This window comes from Marmota monax, unplaced genomic scaffold (assembly GCF_021218885.2).
Source record: "Marmota monax isolate L192 unplaced genomic scaffold, Marmota_monax_Labrador192_F-V1.1 WCK01_AAM20220418_F8-fsc00125, whole genome shotgun sequence".
Classification (NCBI taxonomy): domain Eukaryota; kingdom Metazoa; phylum Chordata; class Mammalia; order Rodentia; family Sciuridae; genus Marmota; species Marmota monax.
The window spans coordinates 1,727,631-1,755,305 of record NW_026695235.1 but is presented as its reverse complement, the minus strand read 5'-3'; the positions used below and the strand labels follow the sequence as shown (position 1 = coordinate 1,755,305).

Here is a 27,675-nt window from a genome sequence, read left to right as displayed (position 1 = left end):
CTTATAAAATGATAATGCCTTATTAATCTATCAATTTCATCCACGAATGCTTCAGCCATTCCTGAAAGGGCTGCTCACCTGTCACTCCAGATTTGCTGTTTTCCTATACTGTGATTTCTGTCATTCTCTTTAACCAGACACCTGAGGCTCCATGTAACCTGAGGTCATTTAAAGTTTTATATAATGAAACTTCTGTTTGGAAACCAAGGTCAAGTCCAGCAGGCACGCTGGATTGCTTTTTGGTGAACTTGAAGTGACCATGTTTCCTTTATAATCTTTAGAAACTGTGATCTAAAAATTGCTCATGGAAAATCTAGTATATGGCAGCTTTCTTTTTAGGGGATGGGGAAGAAGTAAGTGTTTCAGGGAGGAGTTTACACATACCTTGAATTATGTTGATAATTTAATTTTTTATGCAGCATGGTGGGCACTTGGGTTTTTATTATTTTATTTTCAAATGTAGTTTTGCATATCTGAACTACTTCGTGCTAGGTTTTGAAGAACAGATAGCCAGTTAAAAGTTTGGCTTTTTCATTTTTGTCCTCTAATCTTTTTTAGGCAGATGTTTGGAAGTTAGGTCTCCATCTGATAAATACCCTCTTTTCTGCCTGTAAATGGAACCATTTAGAGGGCTTAGTTATTTCATATTTCTAGCCTTTAAAATTCTTAAGAGGCGCTGTTTATTTTTTCTTTCTTTGCCATGTACTGGAGAAAAGCACCTCTGCCCCCCAAATCTGAAAACAAAGACCAAACAACAAATCAAACCTGACAGAACTTCTGCTTTGCGCGCGATGACCAAGTTCACCATAAAATGGTTAAGACCTGTTAGAAGTAAATCCCCCCCAAGGATGCTGTGAGCTGGGCGCTGGGACTCTTGAGTGACAGCCACCCGGAGTTCGTGGCTTTGGGAACGCTAAAGGGGAGAATTGGATTGGAGAAGGAGGCGGAGAGGAAGGAGGTGAGGGTGGGAGGAGGGAGGGAGGAGCGACCGGCCCGCTCCAACACACCCAAATGACCAGATTCATCACAGCACGAAACTTCACAAGTTACACCCACTCCCTCCGCCAGCCAGCCAGCCGGGGAAGGCTGCTGCTTCCTCATTTCTGTTACTGGAAGTTTGAGAGACGTGAAGCCAGACTGGAAAGACATGTGCGCCTCGCTGAGCAGGGGTGAGCTTCAGTTTTAAAATCGATTCTTTCCACCGGCGATCCCCGGGGTTGGATGTTCGGGGAAGCGGCGGCGTGGGGACCTGCCGGAGGGTGGGTAGGCGGGAGCTGCGAGCTGTGACCTGCGGCTGGGAACCTGAGCGCCGCGGAGCGCGGGGTGGGAGCCGCGTCTCCAGGCTGCGCCCCCAGGCGCTGCGCGTGGCCGGGGAGCTGCGGGCGCCGCCGCGGTGTTGATTCTGGCTCTGTAGTAAAGGGACTTTGAAAGAGAGAGCTTCATCGGTCCCCCTTGCCTTCTGAAAGCCAGGATCACCCGTTTGGGATTCGAGGTCGGGAAGGAGGTTGAGGGATCCAGTCACCCACTAAAGATGCGTCCTACCCTGGGCTGTTCCGCTGCGCTAGAGTAATTGCAGGTCAATGTCGTTGTCAATACCCACCCACCCCCCGAGGGGCTTGGGATTGGAGGGCTGAGGACCAGCACCTGGGGCCGGGGGGGCTTTCTGGAGTGAGGCAGGGAAGCTTTGGTTTCTCATTGATTTGCATTTGAAAAAGTCCGACTTAAGGTCTCCTGGCTGTGGAGGTGTTTGCTTTATCTGGAACTTTTTTTTTTTTTTTTTTGAAAATGTCTGTTTTTCTGGGGCAGCTGGTTTATCTTCAGCTTGGTTGCCCAAGTCAGTTTTGGGTGGGGTGCTGAGAGGAAGTATGGGAGGAGGCAGGCACTGGGGTTGGATCATTACAGGTGACTATGTCCCCGCAAAGGATAAACTTGACCCAAATAAAGTTTCTCACAAACCTTCTTTAGGTTTTATTTCCAGGCATCAGTGGGCTTTTCCTTTGGGGTGTGTGTGGCGTTTGCTCATTGCACCGAGTTTGATAGAGGTTTTTGGGCTGCTACCTGTTTCCTTTATTTCGTGTCTAATCAACCACTTAGTAAGCAGGAGCCCCAGTTAGAGCTTCAGTTCTGTTTCTGATAAGCGAATCTTTCATAAAGTTTGTTTTAGAGAACTGCCTTACTTCTAGGGCAAGAAACAAAGGTGAAGAAATGTCTAGGTCTTACATTTATAGCAAACCAAATATTTAGTTGATAAAGATTTCTCTTCCAGTTCTAGGGCAAGTCCAATGAGGAGGAGGTTAGTAGCTGATTTTATCGTTTTCCTAATTTCAGAGTGGTATAGACTGGCTTTCTTAGCAAACCTCTACTTGAATGTTACTTGTCAGGACACAGCTTGAAGTGACTTTCTGGCGTCTTTAAAATTAAAGACAACATTCATAACAAAATTTATTCTTAAACCATACTAGACCTGACTCAGGCAGAACAACAGGTGAATAATCCAGTGCTGTCACACCTGCTAGAGCCCAAGTTCTAGCTCATCTAGGAAGGACTGGGCAGGTAGATGTGAGCTTGAGGCTAACAGGCAGTTGGTGGCTTACTCTCTCACCCCCAGGGAACCCTTAGCCACTTACTCAACAGGAAAGACAAGCAGATATGACCTTGTGATCCAGCTGCTGAAACTGACTAATAGATGGAGTTTTATGGAACAGTAATCCTTAGCTAGAGAAAGGGGAATACATGATTCATAGATGAAAGATTTTTAGATATTATTACTTGGGACTGTTAGAAGATGCATCTGAAATTGGGGCTAATTCTGCTGTATACTGGTATAGGTGTAGGAGAAAGCTACACTTACTGATTGTTTTTTCACTTAGTCCCCACTCCCCTCTCAGTAAGTGACCCAGTTTAGTTCTGGATTTTTTTTTTTTTAACTTTAACTCAAAGATTGTGTTTATTTAATAGATGTAGAACCACTAAAATTATTTTGTAGTAACTAATTTTTACAGGCATTTCTCCAGTTCATGTCAAGTTTAAAATTGATTGATTTAAAGTTGTGCATAATATCCTCATAATATTTTTAAACACCATAGCATTTGTGGAATCGTTTCCTTTATCTTCCTGGCATTATTTGTGCCTGTTCTGTTATGATGTCAGGGATCATACCAGGGCCTATACATTGCTAGGCGGGTGCTCTACCACAGGGCTACATCCTCAGTTGGGTATCTCTTCTTGATCAGTCATGTTAGTGTGTTATCAATATTATTGGTGTTTTGGAAGAACCAACTTTGTTGTTTGTTTGTATCTTAACTGAAGCAAAAAACCCAGCTGAGTTTGTATGAATTAAAAAAAAAACTATTCCTGGTGGAATGCTGTCAAAGAAGATTTTAAAACACCCTTCAAAAATCAGCAGCTGAGTCCCTTAGCTGCAAGGAGGAAGATATTATGTATTTCTCGTTGTGTCTTGACATAGATGGTTTCTCACTTTTATTAAAACATACATACCTTCTGTTTGTGAGCATCATACACCTTGGACTGTATTGTTCCACAGTGGGTTTTGTGTATTCACATGGGCACACCCTGTGAAATTGTTTTAGAAACATCTAACTAGAATATGCATGAGACTTACTGGTAATTTAATGTGAATTGTGGGTGCATTCAACCCACTTGACAATACACATTTACCTTGTACAGGAGCAGAACAAATTTGCTGTAATGACTGGGGAAGAACATTTCATTTTGGTTCATATTTAATGCATGAGCCTAAGCATTTGAAAGTTTTCTTAGAACAACTTCTTTCTGAGAAAGTGACAGTATAAGATCAAGAATGCTAGAGTCAGAAAGGCCAGAATTCTTGCTCTGCTGCCTTTATTTATCTTTGTAGCCTCAAGAAAGTTCCCTAAGCTCTCTGAAGATGAGAGATGGAAATACTGAAAACTGCTTGTGGGGGCTGTTGTGAGATTTTTCACTATGAATATTCATGGAGGACACCTATCATGTGATTTGGCACATAGTAGGCACTTAATAAATTGTACTACATTGTTTTTTGCCCCCTGTTCTTTCTTGTCCTTCCAACCTCACCAGCTGCAGCAAAATAACCAGGGGGTGACGTGCAACTTGTGTAGATTGATACAGCAGGAGTGGGAGCCGTTTATTGTAGGACAGGAGCAGTATTTATACATTCCACACAGCTTATCTTAATTAGCATAAACTAGATACATCAGTCAACCAATAAGAAATCTCCACACTTAATGGCTCCCTGGTGTTACTTCACAAACCACTCCCTCTGGCATTTTGCCAAGCGCCATCCAGACTTGTTTACAGACTCTAACAAAAAGTTACTGTAATAGGGTAAAACAAAAACTACCCTCCCCATTTGCTCTCTCTTCCTTAGTGTGAGTGGGGTTACCAGGGTCACTATATTTTCATAGTTGACTGGTGAGAAACTAGTCTTGTATTTTTTTCCTTCCAACTTTTAGCTTACCTTCCTAGACATTTTTGTTGTTGTTGTTGTTCTTTCTGCAGATCATCTTCCCTCCTTGAGCATCTCATTGCTTGGTTCTTCTTTTCTTTTCTTTCTTTCTTTCTCTCTTTCTTTCTCTCTTTCTTTCTTCTTCCTTCTTTTCCTCTGTTTCTCCTTCCTTCCCTCCCTCCCTCCCTCCCTCCCTCCCTCCTGCTTTTTCTTCCTCTCTTACCTTTAGAGGTAGGAATGAAATGAGTACAGATTCTAAACTTGCCAGAGACTGGGAAAGATTCCACTGTTGAGTACTGTGATTGACACTTGCAGCCAAGAAGGGGAGATAAAAGCAGAGGGCTGAGGAAGTTGACTGCTCAGTAGTTCCTGAAGAAGGAATGGAGCCTTATTGGAGTGGCCCAACCCTGAGCCCTTTATCTTCCTCAGGTTCATCCAGTGGAAAGGTCCTGGTAAATACATGGTATCATTTATGCTTATTTAGCAAATATATTGAAAGGGGTGAATTGGAGATGGGAAGAGATGGTGAACTGGCCAGAGGCTTGGATTGCTTTTGGGGGGCTTTGCTAAAGTCATTTGCTGCTCTGCCCAAGGAGCCAGACTTGGTTTGCATTTTGAGTAGTGAATGGGCCTCAAGTGGGCGGTTATTTTCACAGAAGACAGATTGTGGAGCTGGACCTGGTCTGGCCTGTCTACTGTGGCCAGTGGTGCTATTTTGTTCTAGCTGATGCTTTTATGAGAGTTTAGACAAGGAGGTGGAGTTGCACAGGTGTATTGCAGCAGAGCCACCCCAGGTGCTTGAAAACAAGTATTGGCGTGGCTTTCATTTGGGGAAAGAGAGTATCACTTTTGGAGAGTGTTACTCATTTGATGGTTTGTGTGGACATGGGAGACCTTGTCCTGAACTGAAGAGCCTCATTCAGGACTTCAGAATCATATGCACTGATGTTTTCATAAATCATGAGATTTGGGTGGGCAGTAGTGACCACTGCCAAGGTGCTTTCCGCAAAGCCCCCAGGGCACAAGGGCTTGGTAAGTGCCTTTGACTATTAAAACACTACTTGCATATTCAAATATAAATTTAGTACTAAATACTAAAGTATTGAGAATCCACAAGAAGTGAGGTGTTTTTCTGTTATTCATATTTCTGAAGGTGACCATGTGATTTCTAGATATATGCAGAAACCCATTTTCTTCCTATGTCTACTCTTATAGGTAGAACCACTGTGCACTGAGGCCCACCTTTCTAGACCTGAAAGCAAGGAGAAGGAGGAAGAGGGTCAGTCCATGAGTATCACACTCTGAGTTCCAGCCCCTCCCCTACGACGTGAGCAGCCCCTGCAGATGGCACCTTTGGAGATCTTGACAAAGCCTCTTCTGTTTGGGATGGGGTAAGTGTGGCATTGCAGAAGCCTGGGGAATGAGGATTGCAACTTTTGAAGATTTTCAGGACAGTCGGAAGTTCATTACTGGTGACTTGTCTTGGTGGGAGGAGAGGTTGATGAGTCTCCTTTCTTGCAGTCTGAGACTTTGAAGTTCGTTTCCTGGGAACCTTCTGATGCTTGGGGGGGGGGGCGGTCCATTCTTGTTGGGTTGTTGCTGTGGTGATATTGTTTTGGAGACTTCAGAGGGTAATTTCCTACCTTTGTCTTCCTGACTTCTCTTTTGCCTGTCTCCATGATACTAGGAAAGAGGAAGAAGGAATGAAATGGACTGCAGTGGGGGAAACTTGGCATCAGAAGGAGCTTGCTGAGGGGCTTCTGCATGTGGGCGCATGTTATTTTTAATGAGAGAGGGTGAACCTTTATCTCCACTGCAAAGTGGGTTTGGGTAAAGTGGAACATTCATGGGAGTTTCATTGCTGTGGTCAAACTAGACCTTTTAATTGCAGAATAAGCCTGGGGTTTTCTGCAGAAAGGACCAAGGGATAAACATGTGTTTTCACAATCACTTCCAAGGAGAAAGACACTGTGAAGAGATCTTCTCCGCTTCCTCCAGAGTCTAGCAGAAAGGGCTGGCTGTGAATGGGGATAGTGACATCACCCACTTACTTCACAGGGGGAGAATAATTTAGACCCAAGGGGACTTCAGGCTCTAAGAAGTTGCTATTCTCTTCAACTTTGCCTTCCTCCCATGAACGTACCCACCAATCTTATTAATGGTGTATACTGAGGCATTATTTGACATGAACCAGGTTTTGGTAAAATGCTGGTTGGCTCAGACTTTACACAAAATAGGAGCCAGAATCGCAGCAGGTCCTTCTGAGGCCTGACCCCTGCAGCTCTGAGCTTTCCCACCCAGCATTCCAGGCCCTGCTCAGGGCTCCTGCTGCAACTTGTTCCTCCAGTCTTGCCTGTTGCTCTGCCTGCCAGACTGCAGAGCCCAGCCCCGGCCACTCCTCTCTGAATGCTCACAGTGGCTGATAGAGGACTCTCTCCCCCATTTATATCACACTGTGTGATCACGATTAGGTTCTGTGCTCTTTTAAAGAGGTGGGAATAATAATACCAATAGCAAGAATTAACCCTTCTTAGCACATGCTCTCTATGTTCTTGTCCCTGCCCCTGGGATTCCCTTTGCCCCCCACCAAGTGCTGACACCCCTGCTCCTCTTTTCTCACCCCAGGAGCACTGGCCTCAGGAGTTGGATCCCCTTTGACCAAGTGTCTGGGAATCCTTGTACCCCCAGGACATCCTTAGTAAGGATCAACCATGAGGAGGATGCACATATTCCAGGAGGACTCCAAGGGTTCACTAGTCTTGTCTCCAGAGAGCCCCTGTGACTTCCTTCTGTCCAGTGTCCCACCCACCTCCCATCCCAACTGTTTTCTCTGGAAACGCTTCCTAATAGGTCAGGTAAACACGACTTCTCACCTGGCTTAGGTAACTTGTCCAGAGCAACTGAGTTGGGAAGTGGGGGTGGGGGCAGCTAGGATCTGAATCCAGGAAGCCTGTTCACTTAACCAGTGTATTCCAGGGTGTTCCTCCAGTGGGGGCTGCTCGCCCTTCTCTTTAAATTTGCCTCAGCATGGATTCTAGTGTCTGCCTTGGACTGTGGCTGAAGGCTTGCTCGGTGAGTGGCTGGATAGCCTCGTGGATTCACTCCCCCTGGCTTCTCTCCTTCTGGGTTTCTCCTGGAAGCAGCCTTCCACCAGCTTTCTGCTGATTGAGGTTTTACTTCTCCTCAAGGTCATCTCAAGTCCACCCGCTCCTCGCTGTCTTTCTACTCTGTTCCAGCCCACTGTCCTTGTTACCCCAGAACCAGCGTTACCTGTCAGACATTGTCTCCCATATCTTCCCTTCCCCAGCAGGGTGGCACATCCGTGAGAGCTGCCGCGGTGCCTTGTACCACAGCCAGCATTCGGGAATCTTTTGGGATCAACTAAAGCCTGGTCAGAGGTGCCCAGAGAAAATGTTAGGGTTGTTTCCAGGTTCTCTGAACGAAGGCAGATAACAAGGCCAAAGAACCAAACTAAAAAACAAAAGTGAGGGTAAACCTGAGAGTTGTGATCCCAGTTTGGTGTGAGCCTGTGTGTATTTTCGCACTGCAGCTGTTGGAGCTGAATCATAGAGTGGATGTATCATCCCTTGGCTTCAGGCACGGGAGTTAGGCCATCTTCCCCGGAGGGAATCGAAGCAGATTTATGTGATGAATAATGTGGATCCTCTTCCAATGCTTGGGGCCGAGGTTGAACAAGTTCCATGCGAATGAAATGAAGGGGAGTGTCCAGCATCCCCCCATCCCAGAGGGTAACAAAGACATCCCTCAGCGGGGCTAGTGCTGAGCTTCAGCTGAGGACCCCCACAGTCCACGGCAGTCCCCTTCTGCTCCTGCCCACTTGGACATTGTGTCCACTGTGTTATTCCCATCCTAAGGTAGTAAAAAGAGGGCTAGCCTGGGACTGAGGGTGCGAAAGAAAGGAGCACCTGTTATGCACTTGGCTTCCTAACAAGTACTCTCCAACATAATACAGTGTCCCTCGGTATGAGGGAGATTGGTTCCAGGACCCCCTTGGTTATCAAAATACGTGGACATTCAAATCTCTAATATATAAAATGCTGCAGTGTTTGTTTTAACGTATGTACATCTTCCAGTGTACTGTAAATCATCTCTAGATGACTTCTAAGACCTAATGCAACAGAGACGTTATGTAAAGAATGTTGAATACAGTGTTGTTTAGAGAATGACAACAAGAGAAAAAAAGCTTGTATGTGTTCAGTAGGGATGCATTTTCTTTTTCTGCATACTTTATGAAGATCTGCAATCTGAGTTGGTTGAAATGGATGTGGAGGGTGGATGTGCATGACCACACCTCACACCTGTCTATTCTCTCTCCTAAGTCCAGCTGACCACATTATGCCGCTTCTGTTTCTTTTCCTCCTTCTCTTCTTTCTTCCTTTATTTGTTCTTTTTAGTTATATATGACAGTAGAATGTATTTTGACATATTATACATACATGAAGTACGACTTCCCATTCCTGTGGTTGTACATGATGTGGAGTTATACTGGTCATGTATTCATATTTGAACACAGGGAAGTTATGTCTGGTTCACTCTACTGTCTTTCCTCTTCCCATCTTCTCTCCCTTCCCTTCATTTCCCTTTGTCTAATCTAAAGTACTTCTGTTCTTTCCCACTCCCCGATCCATCCCCCGCCTTATTGTGTATTAGTATTCACATATAGAAGAGAACATTTGGCCTTTGATTTTTTTCTTTTTTTGGAATTGGCTTATTTCACTTAGTATGATAGTCTCTAGTTCCATCCCTTTACTGGCAAATGCCATGATTTCATTCTTATTTAAGGGTGAGTAATATTTCATTGTGTTTATGTACTACATTTTTTTTTTTATCCATTCGCTGATAAAGGGCATCTAGGTTGGTTCCTTAGTTTAGCTATTGTGAATTGAGCTGCTGTAAATCTTGATGTGGCTGTGTCACTGTAGAATGCTAACTTTAAGTCCTTTGGGTATAAACCAAGGAGTGGGAAAGCTGGGTCAAATGGTGGTTCCATTCCTGGTTTTCCAAGGAATCTTCATACTGCTTTCCATACTGGCTGAACCAATTTGCAGTCCCACCAGCAATGTATGAGTGGACCTTTTCCCCCACATCTTTGCCAATATTTATTGTTACTTGTATTCTTGATAATTGCCATTTTGACTGGAGTGAGATGAAATCTCAGTGTAGTTTTAATTTGCATTTCTCTAATTGCTAGCTGTCTCTGTTTGAACTGCATTTTCTGTGACTTCTAAACCCATGACTATCCCAAAGCTTGTTGGCCTTTGGTTCTGGATATGAACAGAGGGGATTAGGTGGAGATGTCTAATAGTCACATTAACTCTAGAATTTGGAGATTCCTGAGGTCACTTCTGATCTATACTTTTTCTATGTTGGCCAGTTCCTCTTAGCACTTCATGAATTTATTAAAGTTATTATTGCTGAAAGACCATGTTTAGGTATGACTTTTAGGGTAATATTTGAAAACCTGCAAAATTAGGGATTGCACTTTATTTCTAAACACTCATCCACAGGTGAATTTACCAAACTGGTTCTTCAGGAATGTTAAATAGTCTCTATTCTTTTTTTTGAAGCAAGAGACCCTCCAGCTAGACTGAGGACCCTGGCCTTCCTGCTCTGTGGCACATTCGGCCTGGGGTGTTGGTGCTTTGGGTCTGATGCTACAGGATACCCTTGGGCCTTCCCCTGACCTGTTCCTCTGCTGCCCACATTGCATAAACATTGGCATGGCAGGGACAGATGGCCGTTCCGGGGGCTCCTTTGATGTCACATTTGGTTGCCTGGGTGGGAGGTCGGGTGGTTGCAGCCAGGCTCCACGGGAGGAGGAGAGGCTGCCTGGGAAATACCCACTCGACAGTGGGTAAACAAAAGCTTAACTCCGGAAAAGCTGGGCGCCCTGGTACGTACGCAGGCCGGGCAGCCATGCAGTCAGATTTACATAAGTGTATTTAGCTTGGGAAGAAGCCAGCCTGCTCAAAACACTGCCTTTCCTCTCTGCTTCTAATTGATGCTCTGCAGAGTTTGGTTTTCTTATGGGAATGTGAATGAACTGCGTGGGGGGTGGTGCGGGGAGCGATGGGCTGTAGATCATTACTTTGAGAGCTGGGGCAAGAAAAAAATTCCAGAGGCCTTGGGTGGTTTTGCTTAAGGCTCCAGAGAAGCCACCTGATGTCCCTGGGGAATCCAGAGAGAGCAGTAGGTGCCCTTCTCCGTGGGATTCTTTGCTGTTCAAACAGCATCAATCTGTGTAATGAGGATGGAAGGCTTTGATGGAAAAAGGAAGTGAGATAATGAAGAACAGCACCCAGACAGGGAGGGTGAGGGGCAGCAGAAACCTTCCTGAAGGGAATAGCACGAGTTTGACAATGGAGTGGGTTTTGTGGTTGTAGCCTTTGGGGGCACAATGGAGGAAGGAACTGGTTGCAGCTGCCTCCCTGAAACCCAAGTATAAAGTCCAGCTAATGAGGAAGAGCTAAAACCAGGAGAGTCCACTCAGAGCTTTTCTTATTCTAGCCTCGGGGTAATAACTGTTGCTGTTTATTTTTCTAATGCATGTACAGAAGTCCCAACGGGTCGAATTAACAGAGCGACATTTAGTTGCTTTGCTTCATATTAATTGGGGAGTATGGAGGGGAGATCATTGATTTGTTCTTTCAGTGAGCCCTTCCTTGGTAGCTGTATGTCTTCGGAGGTGTCTGGGAGTTGTGGTGAGATGTGGCTGGGGGAAGAAAAAAATTCCAGAGGCCTGGGCTCATCCTCCCTCAGAGAGCTTACTGTATACAAGAGCTAAGAGGGGCCAAACAAGAGTAGAAACTAGAAATGTGATAAATGAGAAGCATCAGGACATTAGCCATTGAACCGTGAGGGTTAAAGATGGGAAAAGTATTAAAGATACTATTATTGCTATTTTCTCTGTTCATCGAGAGCTCCTTCCCTGCCTGGAACAGTTCTCAATGCCCAACCTCCATGAGCACATTTGATCTTCACAATAATCCAGTGAGAATCTATCGTTCCAGTTTATAACTAAGGAAACTGAGGCAGAGAGAAGCGCAGGCGACACAGCTAGGTGCTGGTGATGAGTGGACACCCCAGCACTGCCCTCCTAACCACTCCTCCCTGGCCACCCCCAGCGGGGCAGTCTGGCACCCCAAGCCTTTGTGATTCTGCATTTCTGATCCTTCTTTCTGAGTGAACAGCCAGCCCACCTGTAGTTCAGAGGGTCCCAGTATTGTGAGGGTTATTTAGGACTTTTCAGTTTTACAGAGTTGCAAAGGTGATACGCATTCAGTAGAAGTTGCACTGGGGGATTTGGAATTGGATCCTTCTCTGGTATGGTCCTTCACGGCACGATCCTCTCTTTGCAGTGCCAGGCCATGGCAGTGACCACAGCTCAGCCATACGATTAGGAGGAGAAATAAGGATAGTCTGCAGCAAGCTGGGTTGCTCAGGTTGGATGTTCAGGAGCTCAGGTGGAGTAAATGCATTTTGACTTACAGTATTTTCAGTTGACAGTGGATTTATTGGAGACATACAGGTCCTTCAGAAGGAGCAGCTATATTTCTTTCTAAGAATTAGGGGCAAACAACCAGCGTGAACTCTTAGTATTTCTGCTTTGTTTTTTCTCAACGTTTAGAGGAATCTAGTTTGTACAGATACATAATGGGCCATTTAGTCTTGAAAAGGTCCAATCCAACACACATGTAGGGAAAAACTCTGGAGGGTGATTTTAATGATCATATAAACAGTGTGAATATGAGTGTAGGAGTTTTATCACTCAGTTTCCTGGTAGTGGTTTGAGCATTTTTTTTTTTTTTTTTCTGGGTGGTTCTAGTGTCCCTGTTGATTCTGTTAGAAATTGTTCCTTCACAGAGCAGAATGATTTTTCTCTCCTGGTGAAAAGAAATCTTTCTTTTCGTTCTTTCTTTCTTTCTTTCTTTTTAATGAGACAAGTGAGGATATTTATTGAGCTCCGTCATTTATGTTTAAATGAAGTGTTTGCCAGTTGGTGTTTATTTAATAAAATATGAAAGAGATCAGGCAGTGGTCAAGAAAGAAGTCAGGAGAGTCACCTTCTCATCCTGGGCTTTCCTGGCTGACCCCCCAGGGCTGCCGATCACATCCTGGGGGCCCTTGTAAGGCACAGAAGTTTCCCTTAGCACAGAAGCCAAGGCCTGAAGAGGGATATTATGTGTCAAGACTCAACTCTTTGCTTGATAGTAACCCTGTTATTTATATACATTTTTTTTTAATGTGGTGCTGGGGATTGAACCCTACACACCTCTTATTTATTTATTTGTTTCAGACCCAGGTTTTACAGCTGGATTTTATATTTTCCTTGTTACACTTAAAGTATGATGTTATTACATGATTGTGTTTTCTTTTTCCTCTTTCCTCAAGGAGTAGGGGATTTCATGTAGGATGAAAGCGGAAACTAAAGAAAACCTAGGATCTGGAAGTAATTTTCAGCAGGAGAGAAATTAAACAAAATGGGAAAATAACACCATTTTGTTGCTACTCAGATGAGGGATACATGGGAGAGCGTGCTTGCTTTCTTTCAGCAATTAGATACATTATCTGTGGCTAATGTTTTCATTGGGATCTTGTAGTTAAAAGAAAACAAAAACAAAACAAAACAAAAACAGGCCCGAATGTTCAGTGTTTCCCTTTTCTCCAAAAGGTATCACATCAGAATTTAGAGTTTGATTGCCTGCTTCTTATTATGTCATTTGGAATTACACTGAAATCTTGCAAACACGACCATTTACGTGATCCTGTGTACTTAGCCCTGGGCTTCCTCTGGAGTCTTCTTTTTGACTCACAACTGGGGATGGGTGGGGATGCCCAGGGATGCTGAGACTGTGGTACGTTCAGGAGTGCGGCATTGTGAAGGCAAGTCTTCTATGCACCTTTAGCTCTGATGTTTAAAGGGGTTGGCCTACCTGGGGTTCTGTGCTGGGCACTTGGTAGCTGAGGGGCTCCATCCTGGGAATGTGTTTTCACTTTGGGAATTGTTGAGAGATGGCTTCTTTTGGTGCATCCTTCTTTTTTTTTTTTTTTTAAAAAAAGGACTGGGCTCTTGGACATCATTCTGAGAGTTGTTGTGGCTAATGGTTCTTAGATCAGTTTGTCGCCGAGGCCTGAAGTCTGTTTCTGATATGGTAGGCTACACCTTTCCAAGAGGTGGTGGCCCATCTGACTTGGGATGCCTCCATTTTTGTGTCTTTTTTTTTCTTCTTCTTTGCATTGCTGGGGATCACCCCTAGGGCTTTCCGCATGCTAGGCAAGCAGACCTATTTTTGTGACTATTGCGCAATCATTAATATGTCGATTTTTGAGACATAATTGGTGAAATGAATGCTTACTTTCCTTCTCTCTCTCTCTCTTTCTCTCTCTCTCTCTCTCTCTCTTTTTTTGGTTGTGCTGGGGATTGAACCCAGGGCCTTGTGCATGCTAGGCAAGCACTCTACCAACTGGCCTATATCCCCAGCCCACTTACTTTACTAATTCATATCTACACCTGTGTCCAGAGGCATGTAGGCATCTTTGTTTTAAAATTTGTCATAATCTTTGTTGACTGCTTGGTTGCATGTCTGAAATGTGTTTGTCACTCAGCAATTTTTTTAGCACTTGCCTTAAAAACATGGCAGCCATGGTGGAGTTCCTCCCAGCCCACACAGGTTAGTGGGACCAATCGGGAAACAGATGAAGTGTGATACAGGTTTTGCAGACATGTTGTATTTAGTAGGAGAAAAAAAAATCAGGTCACATTTTATGCTTCAGAGTTTACAAACCCATTTGAAGTGCTTGAGAAAAAAAACAGCGTTTGTGATGGATTCGTTCATGTATAAAACTAAAATGAGACTTCTTTGCCAAATTTAATTTGTCAAAAGTGTTCTTAGAAAGAGGTGCTTTTCTAGAGAATCTGAAGCTATTTTGTGTTTAACTTACTCAGTTCGTTCTCGACATCTCCCTGTGTCTTTCCTACACAAAGCTCCATACCAAAACCTGCGTGGATGTTTACCGCAGCTTTACTCATAATTGCTAAAACTCGGAAGCAACTGAGATGATGTCCTTCTGTAGTGAATGGAGACCTTCATTCATACAGTAGGCTATTATTCAGTGCTGAAAACAAAAGAAGTGCCAAACCGTGAAAAGCCGTGGAGGACTATTCAATGTGGTTGTCAGGGGCCAGGGGGCCGGAGGGATGGATAGATGGAGGGCAGAGGCTCTCCAGGGTAGGGAGGCACAGCCTCTATTTGGTACCGTTGGTTGGTGGACACAGTCAATATTCGCGTGCAAGCCCAGGGGATATGCAATTCCAAGAGTGAACCCTTGTAAACGAGGGGCCAGTTGATAGCGATGCGTCAGTGTAGATTCCTGTCTTGTAACAGGTGTCCGCTCTAGGGGAGGATGTTGACAGCAGGGGAGGTTGTCCACGTGGGACTGGGGTACATCCCGTGCTTTCTGCCCAACTTGGCTAAATTCTGTATTTTCTCTTTCTCTTCCCATGAGGACTTGCCAGGGTTCTCTAGGCACAGGGCACATGAGCATGGAACTGAGGAATCATGCAAAATTTTCGGGAAGTTTATCTTTGTATGTTTTCCTGAGGGTTATCTTTTACGTTTTGAAGCCAGCGTCGATATTCTTCACAGGTATTTATTGAGTGCTTCTCTTGTGTCATGCACCGTTTCTGACAGTGGGGGATAAATAGTGAGTAAGACTAAGAAGAATCCCTGCCCTGACCTCAAGTAACTGCCAATATGGTGGAGGAGGGTGGACAGTAAGCAAGTAGTTACAACTTCTCCAGGCTGGAGGGTGAGCATTGCCATCAGGACAGTGAAGCCAGGAAGTGTTGGGTTTAGGGAGGCCCCAGAATGGGTGGCCTTGTAGCAAAGATGGCAAACGGTTTGGGGAGCAAGTTTTCTGGTAACAGAGGGCAGGGGCTGGGCCTGGCCTATCTGCAGTATCACTGTGGCCCTCGGGTGGAAAGAGCAAAGGGAAGGTCAAGGAGCTGTGGATGACAGAGTGTGGTCAGGGGCGATCCTGGCATAGTGGAAATCCTCAGAGGGCGGAGGTCAGGATGGGGACCTGATTTAGGTTTTAACAGGCTCTCTTGGCGATCATGTGTTGCAGGCAGGCCAAATAACTTTCTCCTTTGGACTTGTGCTCCCTGTAGTCCTTGTGTCTGAGCGTTGATTAAACTTTGTTATTACACACACAACCTGGATCCCTCTGGTGCTCTTGGGTCTTTATTAACAAGTCTTTTCAGCTTCTCTAGGCATAAATCCCTTTCCTCATGGTTGATGGGAAAATAATTCTATAACAAGTTCTGGGGGGTGGGGGGCTGAAAAATCCTTGAAGATAATTTAGGGTTCTTGCAGCCTGATGTTTCATTTATTTTCCAAATGGAAAATCCCTCCTTCCTGCACTTAGCTGTTGCGCCTCTCCGAGCACCTGCCTCGCCTCTGATCAGATTCCACACTCCTTTTTTGGTGTGGGCTGCTGGTTGGTGCTCATTGAGAGCTTTAGTTCTGACAGAGCCGCATGTTAAATCATGGCCCGAACACATGTGGCGGATCTCGGAGACTTTAAAAAACTCAAACCTGAACTTTTTGGCGTTGACCCTGTTAGCCTGTTTTAAGTGGTGTGTGGTAAACTTGTCCACAGATGTTAGCAGACCAGTGTCCTTTGAACAAAATAATAATAACTTTCACATCTGGTCCCCTTTTCATCTAGGGATCTTAAAACCCCAAGTGCATATTAATTAAGCCTCACATCACTGGAAGGTAGGGAAGGGATGGAGGGCAATCTCTTTAATCACCACTGGGAAGGACTTGGAGGGACCGCCTCTGGGCCAGCACAGTAACTAGCGTGTTGCGTTTCACCGTGGCCTTTCATCTAGCATCTGCAGTCCAGTGCGACTGTGTTACCTGGTGGGAAGTGCATTATCAGGCACATCTGCAGAGAGGGGAATCTCCCGGGATGCCAGCGACTTGCCCCAGCTTTACAGCATCGTTACGGCAGAGGGCTTCTTTCTGTCCAGTGCCTTCTTGTGAATTCTCTGGAGTCTCACGGTGTGGACTGAAGACTGATGAAGGCTGTTTGGTTTCCTTTCCATCTTTTTTGGTTTGGCATGCAGAGAGGTAGGACGTTCCTTCTGAAATCTCTGCTGCCCATCCTTCGGGTTATAGGTGATTCTCACGAACAGCCAGAAGAGCCCCTTTACTTTAAGACTCTCCCCCAGGCAGCCTCCCTGATAAGCTGGGACAATAGAAAGGCAGGAGAGAGCCATGTCTTTCTGGTAAACGAGGTATTGATTTTGCCCATAAGAAAAGTGGAACAGAAGCATGACAACTAGGAAACGGTGCAGCCATGCCGTTAATAGGTGGGAAACGTGCCCTGTGGGAGGGGAGTCGGGGGTCTGCTCACCGAGATCAGGGTTTTATATTCCCAACACAGTGTGCTTCAGGAGGGCGCTGCATGACAAATGGGGAAAAGGTGCTTGGCGGGACATGAAGTGCGTGACATGCACAATTAGTTTGCAAAGGGGTGGACTTCTTTGATTTTAAACAGAAAGTCTCCCATTTTAATTAAAAAAAATTTCTTAACTGCCAATATAACGTATGTCATTGATCTTACAATATAATATTGCCTTATTCACAGTTGCCTGTGGAAATAAACAACATTACAGAGAAGTATTGAAATGTATGTGTTTTTAATGTTACCTCCATGTGATACCTGCAACCCATGGGCTCCTGGTTTTTTTCTGGCCTCATGACTTAAAAGGTAGAAATTTATCTGTGTTTCCATAGATACAGGAGGAATGTTTATATTATTTTAGATGACGTTCCTTCTGAGTAAATCCTAAAACACACTCTATTAAAATGTATCCTTCTGTAGGGAAATTGGTGGAGCCCAGGAAGGGGCTGGGGGGAGAGAGAGGAGGGAGAAGGAAAGAGAGGAAATGGGGAATGAAATTGACTAAATCATGCTGTGTATGTATTATGAATATAGCACAGGGAGTTCCATCTCTGCATATATCTATAAAGCACCGTTTGGAAAAACAATAAGTAAATAAAAGGAAGAGGAGTAGAAAAGAGGAAGGGGAACAGGGAGTGAGGGAGGAAGTACCAGGGATTGAAAAAGAGCAAATTATATTTCTTGCTTATGAATATGACAAAAGTGAACTCTATTACTATGCAAAATCATAATGCGCTCATAAAAACATGAAAAAGGTAACTTGGTTTTTCTCTAGTAGAATTGAACTGTAAAAAATACTTCTACTCTTTATTTAACTACTCTCACATTGGTGTGTTCTTTGTTGGTGGAACTTTTACGTATGCCGTTATAGGATAAGCATTTCCCATTTCCTCATACTGTGGGGGCCTTAGTTGGTGAGAACATTACTGGAATCTTCCTTAAATAGATAATTGGATCAAAGAAATGACTTAGAAATTCACTTTGGCGTTTGGAAGCCAAAATAAGCCAACGACTTTGTCTCTATCATGAATATTACATTTTCTAGTAGGGCAATTGGTCCTTCTGCTCCTGGGAATGTCTGGAAAGGTGGGGGCCGAGGAGTTGGCTAAGAACAGCACACTGAGAATAAAAACCTCGGCCCCACTGTGGACTAGCTGTGTGGCCGTGGGCAGTCACTTAAACTCTCTGTGCTTTGGCTTTTTCAGTTACAAAAGGAACTGAAGGGAAATTTCTGATAAAGTAGTTAAGATTAAAGTATTTCTCAAGTTTCTGACATATCATAGGTTCCCCCCAAAAGTGTTACCTCCTCTGTTGTTCTTGGAATTATGTCATCATCTCTTTGCCCCTAGGCAGGTGACACATGAATATTACTGATGTATGAAAAGATTTCTGCCACCTGCCCTACAGAACCGCTGTAGGGTTTAACCATTTTCAAAGCCAGTTTCCTCTACGGCCTTCCTTATCTTCATTATCCACAGCGGGTAGACACCATGGTTTTGAAATCACTGTTGGGTATGTGTTCTCATTCACCTATTGATGTTTCTGTAGCCTTCCTTCCTTCCTTCCCATTTTTTTTTTTCCCCCTGGTACCAGGGATTGAACCCGGACTCTTTAACCACTGAGCCGCATTGCCAGCCCTTTATATTTTTATTTAGAGATGGGGTCTCTTTAAGTTGCTTAGGGCCTTGCTAAGTTGCTGAGGCTGGCTTTGAACTCATGGTCCTCTTGCCTCAGCCTCCCAATCTCCTGGGATTATAGGCATGTGCCATTGTACCCAGGTACTTTCTGTTTTTCTGAGAACAGTTTTAGGTTCAAAGCAAAATTGAGGAGAATGCTTTGAGTATCCCAGATCAACCCTTTCCCAACCCCAGGCTCCACATTTTCAATATTCTTAACAAGGGTGGTACTTTTTTTTTTTTTTTTTTTTTGCAGTTGATGAACCTACAATGATACATAATTATCACCCAGCACCCATAATTTACAACAGAGTTTATTCTTTTTTATTTTTATTTTTGGTACTGGGGATTGAACTCAGGGGTGCTTAATCACTGAGCCACATCTCCAGCCGTTTTTTATATTTTATTAGAGACAGGGTCTCACTGAGTTGCTTAGGACTTCGATAAGTTGCTGAGGCTGCCTTTGAACTTGCAATCCTCCTGCCTCAACCTCCTAAGCCACTGGGATTACAGGCATGTGCCACCATGCCTGGTGGAGTTCACACTTTGAAAATTTTTTTTTTTTTTAGTTGTAGATGGATACAATGCCTTTATTTATTTATTTTTATGTGGTGCTGAGGATTGAACCCAGGGACTCACACATGCTAGGCAAATGGTCTACCACTGAGCTATAATCCCAGCCCCATGGGGTTCACTCTTGTGTTGTGTATTTCTGTGGGTTTGACAGATGTAAAATGGCATGTACCCACCTTTGCAGTATCATAGAGCATAATTTCTCTGCCCTAAACATCCTCTGGTGTTCCACTTATTCATCCCTCCTTCCCCACTAGCCACTGGCAGCCACTGATCTTTCAACCGTGTCCATAGTTTTGCCTTTTCTAGAATGTGATGTGATGGAAGTCCCACAGTCCAGAGTCTACAGTTTGCATACTTTACATTACTTTTTATTGGCTTCTTCATAAACTTTCTCTCATCTCTCTTCACTTTGGCTGTGAAGCCCAGAGGTTTACCTTGGTGTACTCTACCATGACTTGCCCAGGGAACCCAAGTTCCCCGGTGAGAAATGTGGCTGGCCACTTTTCACCTGAGTTGTGTTGGGTAACTTGTAAAATGGGCCACACTTTGCTCAAGAGGCTTTTGACATCCTATGGAAGTAGGAATGGAGCTGTACTTGTGTGCACAGATAATTTTAAACATTCACTCGGCTTGGGATCTGACATTCAACAGTTAAGTCAGTTCAGGGGACCCACTAGAGAATTGGCTATGGGATAGATATTTCAGGAAGAGATTGATAGGCTGCAACCCTGACTCACAGTGTGTTGGAGGTGACAGGAAAGTCAGTGCGTGGTGACAGAGTAAGGTGGCAGCAACAGTAGAAATTATACAGGAGGGGGCAGAGTTTCAGAGCCTGGAGTGTGGGTTCAGGATTCACTGTGAATTTGAAACCAGCCCTGTCACTGGTGTCTATGGGTAAATTGCTGTTGCTTATAGAACTTCAGTTCTTTCTTGTGTCTCAGTCTGTTTTCTGTTGTTATAACACAATACCATAGACTAAGTAATTTATAAAGACCAGAAGTTTGTTCTGCAGTCTTTGATGTCTGAGAGCATGGTGCTATGTGTGCTTCTGCTGAGGGCCTTCTTCCTGCTTCACAGCATGGAAAAGAGGCCAGAGAAAGCTGAGGATGCCAAACTTACTTTTCTAATAACCCACTGTTGCAAGAATGATCCCATTTCCTGAGAACTTACTCACTCTCGCTGGAAGGGCATTAATCCACCCTCGTGACCTGAACACCTCCCGTTAGGCCCACCTCCAGTACTGCCTAGTGGGTATTAAGGTTCCTGCATGTGAACTCTGGGGGACACAGTCAAACCCTAGCTCCCTGTAAGAGGGGATGATGATAGCCACCCCACGGAGCTGTTGTGATTAGTAAACGGACATGTGGAGTGACTTGGAGGAGTGGCCTGCACAAGTCTGTGTTGGCTAATGTGAGCTGGAATCGTCCTCTGCACTCTTATGAGGCAGATGGAATGAACACAGCGAGAGGAGAGGGGGGTACTCTGCAGTGGGGAGAAAGGGGCAAGGACTTCTCCAGAGAAGGTGGACTCTGAGCTCGCCTTTTCTTTCTCTTTCATACATAATATTTTAGAATAATCATGCACATTTATTGTAGAAATATTAATAAATTATAACCAAACATAAAGATGTCATCAAAGCCACCCCATAACTTGTGTCCAGTGGGACCCACCATTATTGTTTAGCTTATTTCCTTCTGGGCTTCTCTTTGCCTCCTCTGCTGAGTTGGTATTTGGGGGTCTCAGGCTGTTTTTCTGCACTTAATTGCACCCATTTGGCTTTCTTTGTGTTGTCAGGAGCAATTATTACTTACTTTAAAAATTTATGTCCTGGAAAATATTGTAAAAATGCAGAAGAGTATAGAGAGTAGTGTGTTTTCATGGTTAGTGGACAGACTGGCCCCAGAGGCTGGACAGACCTCAGCTGGTTGCAGAGGTGCAGGCTGCAGACACTCTCTGACCCTTCCTTTAACGATTCCTGCTGCCAGCGTTTCACCCAGGACTTCCTGGATCCCTGTGGCAACCCTCACGTCTTGTTCTCCCCCTTTCAATTCTACATCTGATGGGACTCAGAAAGGTAGTGTGAAGTTGCCCACAATTGCTAGCTGGTCAGTGTACAGCTAGGAATTTGCTGAGTTCCTGATACTACGTAACCTAAATGCCATTTCCTGATTTGTGCTGGTTTATGAAATTTCCTAACTCAACCAACTTGACCAAGACATTTTTTTCCCCTAATATGATGGTTATCTTTTCTCAACTAATTTTATTTCCAAGTATAAAATAAATTGAACTTAGCTGATAACATTTTTTTTTTTTTTTGGTGTGGTAACATATACTTGACATAAAGCACACCACTCTTACCCTTTGTAAGTGAATAATTGTGCAACTACTACCACAAACTATTTCTAGCACTTTTTCATCATTTTAAGCAGAAACTGTACTCATTAAGCAATAGATATTGTGTTAGTCAATTATTTGTCACTGTGACCAAAATGCCTGACAAGAAAAACTCAGAGGAAGAAACATTTATTTTGCTTCACAGTTTCAGAGGATTCAGTCCATGATTGGCCAACTCCATTGCTCTGGGTCTGAAGTGAGGCAAAACATCATGGTGGAAGGGGATGGTGGAGGAAAGCTGTCAGCTCACGGCAGCCGGAAAGGAGAGAGAGGAAGAAAGAGAGGAGCAGGGAGGAGCTAGGAGAAGATATACCCTTCCAGGACCCCAATGACTTACTTCTTCCAATTACGTCCCACCTCCAGGTAGTTCATCCAGCATCATTGGATTAATCCATTTGGTGGATTAATCCCTTGATGAGGTCAGAGCCCTCATGATCCAATGATTGTCTTAAAGTGCCACCTTTGAACTTTGCTGCATTGGGTTCATACTTTCAACACATGAGCTTTTAGGGGAAATTTCATATCCAAACTATAATAACTGCTCATTTCTCATCCCTACCCTCGACCTCCCGCCCAGACATTGGTAACCTCCCTTCTACACTCTGTGAATTTGCTTGTTCTAGATACCTTGTGTAAGTAGAATCACACAGTATTTGTCTTTCATGTCTGGCTTGTTTCACTTTGCATAATGCTATATGGTTCATTCATGTTGTAGCATGGGTCAGAAATTCATTCTTTTTGGCTGAATGATGTTTCATTCATCATACATACTTTTTCTTTTCTTTCTTTCTTTCTTTTTTTAATCTGTTCATGGATCAATGGACATTTCAGTTGTTTCCACCTTTTGGCTGCTGTCGATAATGCTGCCATGAACACTGGTGTAAAACTTAGCAACAACAAAAAATAGCACCATTAAAAAGTGGGCAAAGGACTCGAGTTGACATCTCTTCAAAGAAAATATGCAGAAGGCAAGTAAACACATGGAAAGATGCACAGCCTCACTGATCATTAGGGAGGTGCAGATCCACACCAGTCAGATACCTTTTGAACCACTGGAATGGTGATGATAATTTTTTTTAACAAGTGGAAAATAACAAGTGCTGATGAGAAGGTGGAGAAACTGGAACCCTTGCATATTGCTGGGAGAATATAAAAGAGTGCAACTGCGGTGCAAAGTAGTTTGGTGATTCCTGAAAGTTTCAGATAGAATTGCCACATGACCCAGCAACTCCACTTTTAATCCAAGAGGACTGAAAGCAGGGACTCAAATATATACTTGTTCACCAGTTGAGCAGGGTTTGGACATGTGTTATCATTGCTTATCAATTAATTCTTCCCAAGGATGATTTATTTACATGGCCACCTGGACTTTTAGCATGGGGTGCCTCAGAAACCAGAAGTCCAGAAACAACAGAAGGCTTAGCCACTTTCATGCTGTATGTTATGACGCGGAGGAGCTGAGGCCCACCTGTACTGCCCCAGAGACAGTAGAAGTTTGGTTCAACCTGAGGCCATCTTGGAATGTGGAGTCACAAGAAAATCTTTTGAATGAGAAACCAGGCTGGGTCAACTTTTATATTTCTGATAACATTGTCAAGGTAAAGACAAAAATCATGTCAATGAGATTTGTATACAGAGCTCTCTTATTTTTTATTCTCTTAGCCTCAGAGCCCAAGAGATTTACTTCCATGATAAGATTGGCAGGTTTTGCCAATCAGATCTTCAAATGGAAATCGCAAGTAGGAACCAGAACATTGGCTTTGGATTCTTGGAAAGTTATTTTATCAGCAGGGTAGAGTCTCTTAGCTGCCTACTACAGTGTTGGTAATTCATTCTGAAGTTTATTTGCTTAGGATGTAGGTGTATCTAAATGCTCACAACTGAATATATGTTATTTGGGAAATTCACTTGGGACCATAGAATGAAATCTTCTTTGGGAGCTGTAACCAAATTCCTATTTAAATTCACCCTGAAACCCTGTCCTTAGCCTGTGATTGGACATTAATCCACAGAAAAATCTCGTTTCTGAAATTCTCTCCCGATCTAGGTCGTTGGTTCTGTGCTTTGGTTTCCAGGAACTACCCTGCTGGGTAGGGTTGCCTGCAAATATGAATATGTAGTAGAGTTGTCTGATCAAGTAGGCACATGTAGTGTGCCCTAAAATTGGAAAGTAACAGATGAGTTAAGCGCAGTATTTTAAGTGTTGTCAACCCACTTGAAACTGAGACTGTGGGGACAACTGAGCCTGTTGAGATTTGAGAAGCTCTTTCCTGCCCAAGTTCTGGATTAGTCGAGCGACACAGAGAAGGCAGCAGATGGAAACCAGAGGATCAGCTTTACTACTGGTAGCTGGGGTAGGAGCCTGAGATGTGGAGGATACCACAGGAGGACGTCAGAACATCCCTTGAGTGTAGAGTTAGAGGGGCTTACTTCCTATGCAGACCTAGCCCTGGACAGTGGTAGGCGTCCTCCCAGGCGCAGGATGGTTGGGAGCTCCTGCGATGTGACCTAGAGCAAGTCCGACCTCAGGTTCCTCGTGGGCCCGGAAGATCCTTCAAAGAGCAGGAAGAGAAGGGCCTGAGCCAGGCAGGTGTTGGTCATTCTCCCAGACCCTCCGCTTTGTCCAGGTGAGCAACTCTCCTGCCCCCAGAGTCATCCTAAGGGGCCAGAGATGTGGAGGGGAACCTGAGGCCTGGGGAAGAGGCCCATGTGGCAGCAGGCTCGATGGCAGCTTAGTACAGAAACATAATCTGTTTGAACACCTTTGATCTGATAAAGATCAAGCCACTCAGGTCCTGATTAGTTTCAGTGAGAGAACTAACTGGGGCCTGAGAATGCGGCGTTTGTGTTGTTAATGCACTTTCAAATGGAAATGCCATTCTTGGCTTGGCTCTCCCAGAATACTCCTCCTTAGGAGGAGTGCTCACACCTTTTCATCTGAGGGCAGCTGCATTCCATAATTACCTAAATCAGTGTGAACTTTTATCTTGAAGCATTTTGGCTTTTGATTGGAAACAAGCAAGGATAAAGCAAACTGAGTTTTGTTTGAAGACAGTTATCTTTCTGAGCATTTCATCAGGTTCTCTGTGGAAGGCAGGGAATAGGTGGGTGACAGTCTTCCATTCTGTAGAACACCGCAAGAACACTGGGGACCCTCTTGTTCCATCCCCTGTGCTTTTTTTAGTACAGTTCCCAGTCGGCTCTCACTTTGTAGAAGAAGTGTACGAATGCTATTTATGTTCTGCTGGGTTACCACTTGCAGTTTTTGTAGCACAATTTTATAGCTATATTGATTGGGATGATCTCTTCCGGTGGCAGGGAAATTTTATTTGTATGAAAAAGCTTCATGTAGTTTTGTTGCAAGGTATGCCAACCAATATGGAAAGAAATGAATTAATTTTGTGGTCCCACTTATTAGAAAAGCTGGTCATCATTCCCTATACAAATGCAGTTATGTTTATGCACATGATTTTCATTCCATTTCCAGAAGGCTCAGATAAGTCCTGCAGGATCCTTGGTAAGAATTGTGTACTGGGTCAAGTTAGCAAGTTGATTCGAACGCCGCCTGCACTCATAAAAGTATAGATAGCTCCATGTAAGAAATTGTGATTGCCATCTGAGTAGTGCTTTTCACATGAGTGATGGGACGCTTTGGGAGTTTATCAAATAACAGTGTTTTCTAGATGTAACGGAAAAGAATAGAAAACAAACAAGGTTGTATGTCCATATACTGGGTTGACTTGAAAAATATGGGTCTTAAGTTTGGGAAAAACGGAGGTGCTCTACTTGTTTTACTATACGTTTAGGGCAGTGGGAGCAACATAAAGAAATGTCTGCTTTTTTTTTTCCATGATGTACTTTGATGATGTTGGTCCTTTTTCTTTGTTAATAGGGCCAAGGAGTTTGGTGGTCCCTCTGGCGTCTTTGTCTTACAGCCTACCCACAGCATCCTGTGTTCATGTTGTTCTCAGGATACCTCCAATGTCAGTAAACTTAAATGCTGCTGTTGAATCTTCTGATTTTCCTTAATATTCCAACTCTTTTTACCCCTTCCACCTGAGCAGCGGTGTGAGTCCTGCCCTGACACTGGGACTCCTGCTTTAGAGGGGAGAAACACTCTTCCTTAGGCTCGGTTTCCTCATCTGTAAGATGGTTCTGATAAGAATGATAACAGTATCCTCCCAGGATTGTTGGGAGGCTAAATGAGCTTGTTATGTAAAATGCATACGTAAGTAAGTCGTCGGTAAACATTAGTCATTATTTCCAGCAGTAATTACACTGTCTGTTTACCATGTTGGAATCACGTTTTGGACTGCTTTAAAGTTTCTCAGAATCTGTGACATTGTCCATTCTGGTTGTATTAGCCAAGAGGATTAGCACTCGTGTGCATATAGTAGTGTCCTCATTTCAAAAGCATCTGCTCCATTTTTGAAAAACGTAGTCTGTTTAAATCCTGAGTTTTTGTATCAATTATTTTGCCCCACACATCATAAACCACATGAAAAGAACAGTCTGTCTTTCCCTTCTAGAATGTGAACCAACATTCTGTTCACCTACAAATGTTGCAAATGGTGATTATTTGGAACCCAGATGGGAGTCTCCCTGTAGACTCACAATACCATTCAAACTCCACTGCAAGTTTCTGTCATTAAAGTAAATGTAGTAGAAAAAAAAATAGATGAAGACAGCTAAATGATTTTCCTGGTATTCCTCTCCTCTTAGAAGTACTTTTTGTAGGTATTGCATTGATCTTCAAGGAAAGAAACTTACTGAATTTCCAGGGTTGTTCAATTATGCTCAGAGCAAACGTCTTCCTCCAACAAATGTATTCACATTCTTAGAAGAATTTACGTTTGAGCTTGCTGTATCCTATTAAGTAATATATGAGACCGATTGAGCATATAAACACTCTTTTTGCAGTAGGCATGTGAGTGGCTGCTGTCATTTAGGCGTGTGCGTGTGATGTGTGGTGGAGATGATTGCTGAGCTGTGTCCCCTAGGGCTGCCTGAACTTTGTGAAATTGTGCCTCCCGACATTTCCATATCATTCTTCTTTATGCAATATTCTCATATTCTCTTTTTCTTTTCTTCCCTTTACTCTCTCTAGCTATAAAAACCTTCCCTTAGGATGGAATGCAATTGCTACTGTTGGGCAAAATCCCAAAGGAAAGGACAAACTTAAGGTCAAGTGGACCTGTCTTGGAATTTCTATTGAGCAACTTGGCAATGAAATTGACCTGATGTTCAGGTTGCACATTTGTAAAATTGCCCTGTTATTATCCTTGGATTCAATGAACACCTGCATATTATCTATGGATTCAGTGAATACCTGCTACTGCTAGGGCTCAAGTTTACCTCTCTTTAGAATACCTGTCTTCTAAGAAGAAAAACAATTTTTTTAAAAATTAAAAAATATTTCCTTTAGGGAAATTATTTTGTGAACAGGGAGGGTCTGTTTTAGGACCCCTGAAATCTCATTATTTCTGTCTTTGTATGATTTGTAAGTGCTCAGAGACTACATGCTGGGTAATACATACTAATGATAATAACTAACCTTTATTATTGTTTACATTCCGACACCAGTATTAGGTGCGTAACTTGCATAGCTCACCTGGGAGGTGTGTGGGTATTATTAAAAACCTTGTTTAAAAACAGAAACTAAAGTTTAGTGAGGCTAAGTAACATGCCTAATCATCTTCTGGCCCCAGAGTTCAAAATCTCAAGCACTGCTCTGTCTTTCCTTCTCCCTGTGGATAGGCCAGTACTGGTGATAAGTGAGCTGGTGAATCAGGTGTGCGGGACCGTCCTTCAGACATAGGGTCCCCTCCCCCACTCATGGACTGCTCCTCACGCACCCTGACAAATTCCCACATGGCAGACAATAGGGTTGTTTGGTATTTTTGCTTAGACCCAGGTGTGAGATGGTCTTCAGGATGTCATTTGGTCAAGGCTGATGGTGAGCCACCTCCTGTTGCTGTTTGGACCACAATCCCCAGAATCCTTGGTGTGGGCTTATTCAGGATGATTTGACTTAAATCTTTAAGCTTTAGTCTTTCCCTGGATGATGCC

The 27,675-nt window shown here is 43.8% G+C and overlaps 1 protein-coding gene across 6 annotated transcripts in view; it reads left to right on the top strand.

The window, feature by feature from the left end:
• Window positions 1–27,675, top strand: part of Tiam1 (TIAM Rac1 associated GEF 1) — a 360,672-nt gene that overhangs the window by 177,765 nt on the left and 155,232 nt on the right. For 3 of the 6 annotated variants that reach the window (XM_058577282.1, XM_046439108.2, XM_058577283.1), the window contains exons 1-2: window positions 1,015–1,169; window positions 5,681–5,856. The gene's annotated coding sequence lies outside the window, so the exon portion shown is untranslated. Of the gene's footprint in view, window positions 1–1,014; window positions 1,170–5,680; window positions 5,857–27,675 lie in introns of those variants that run through there. The other 3 variants (XM_046439109.2, XM_058577281.1, XM_046439110.2) reach the window with 1 other exon arrangement.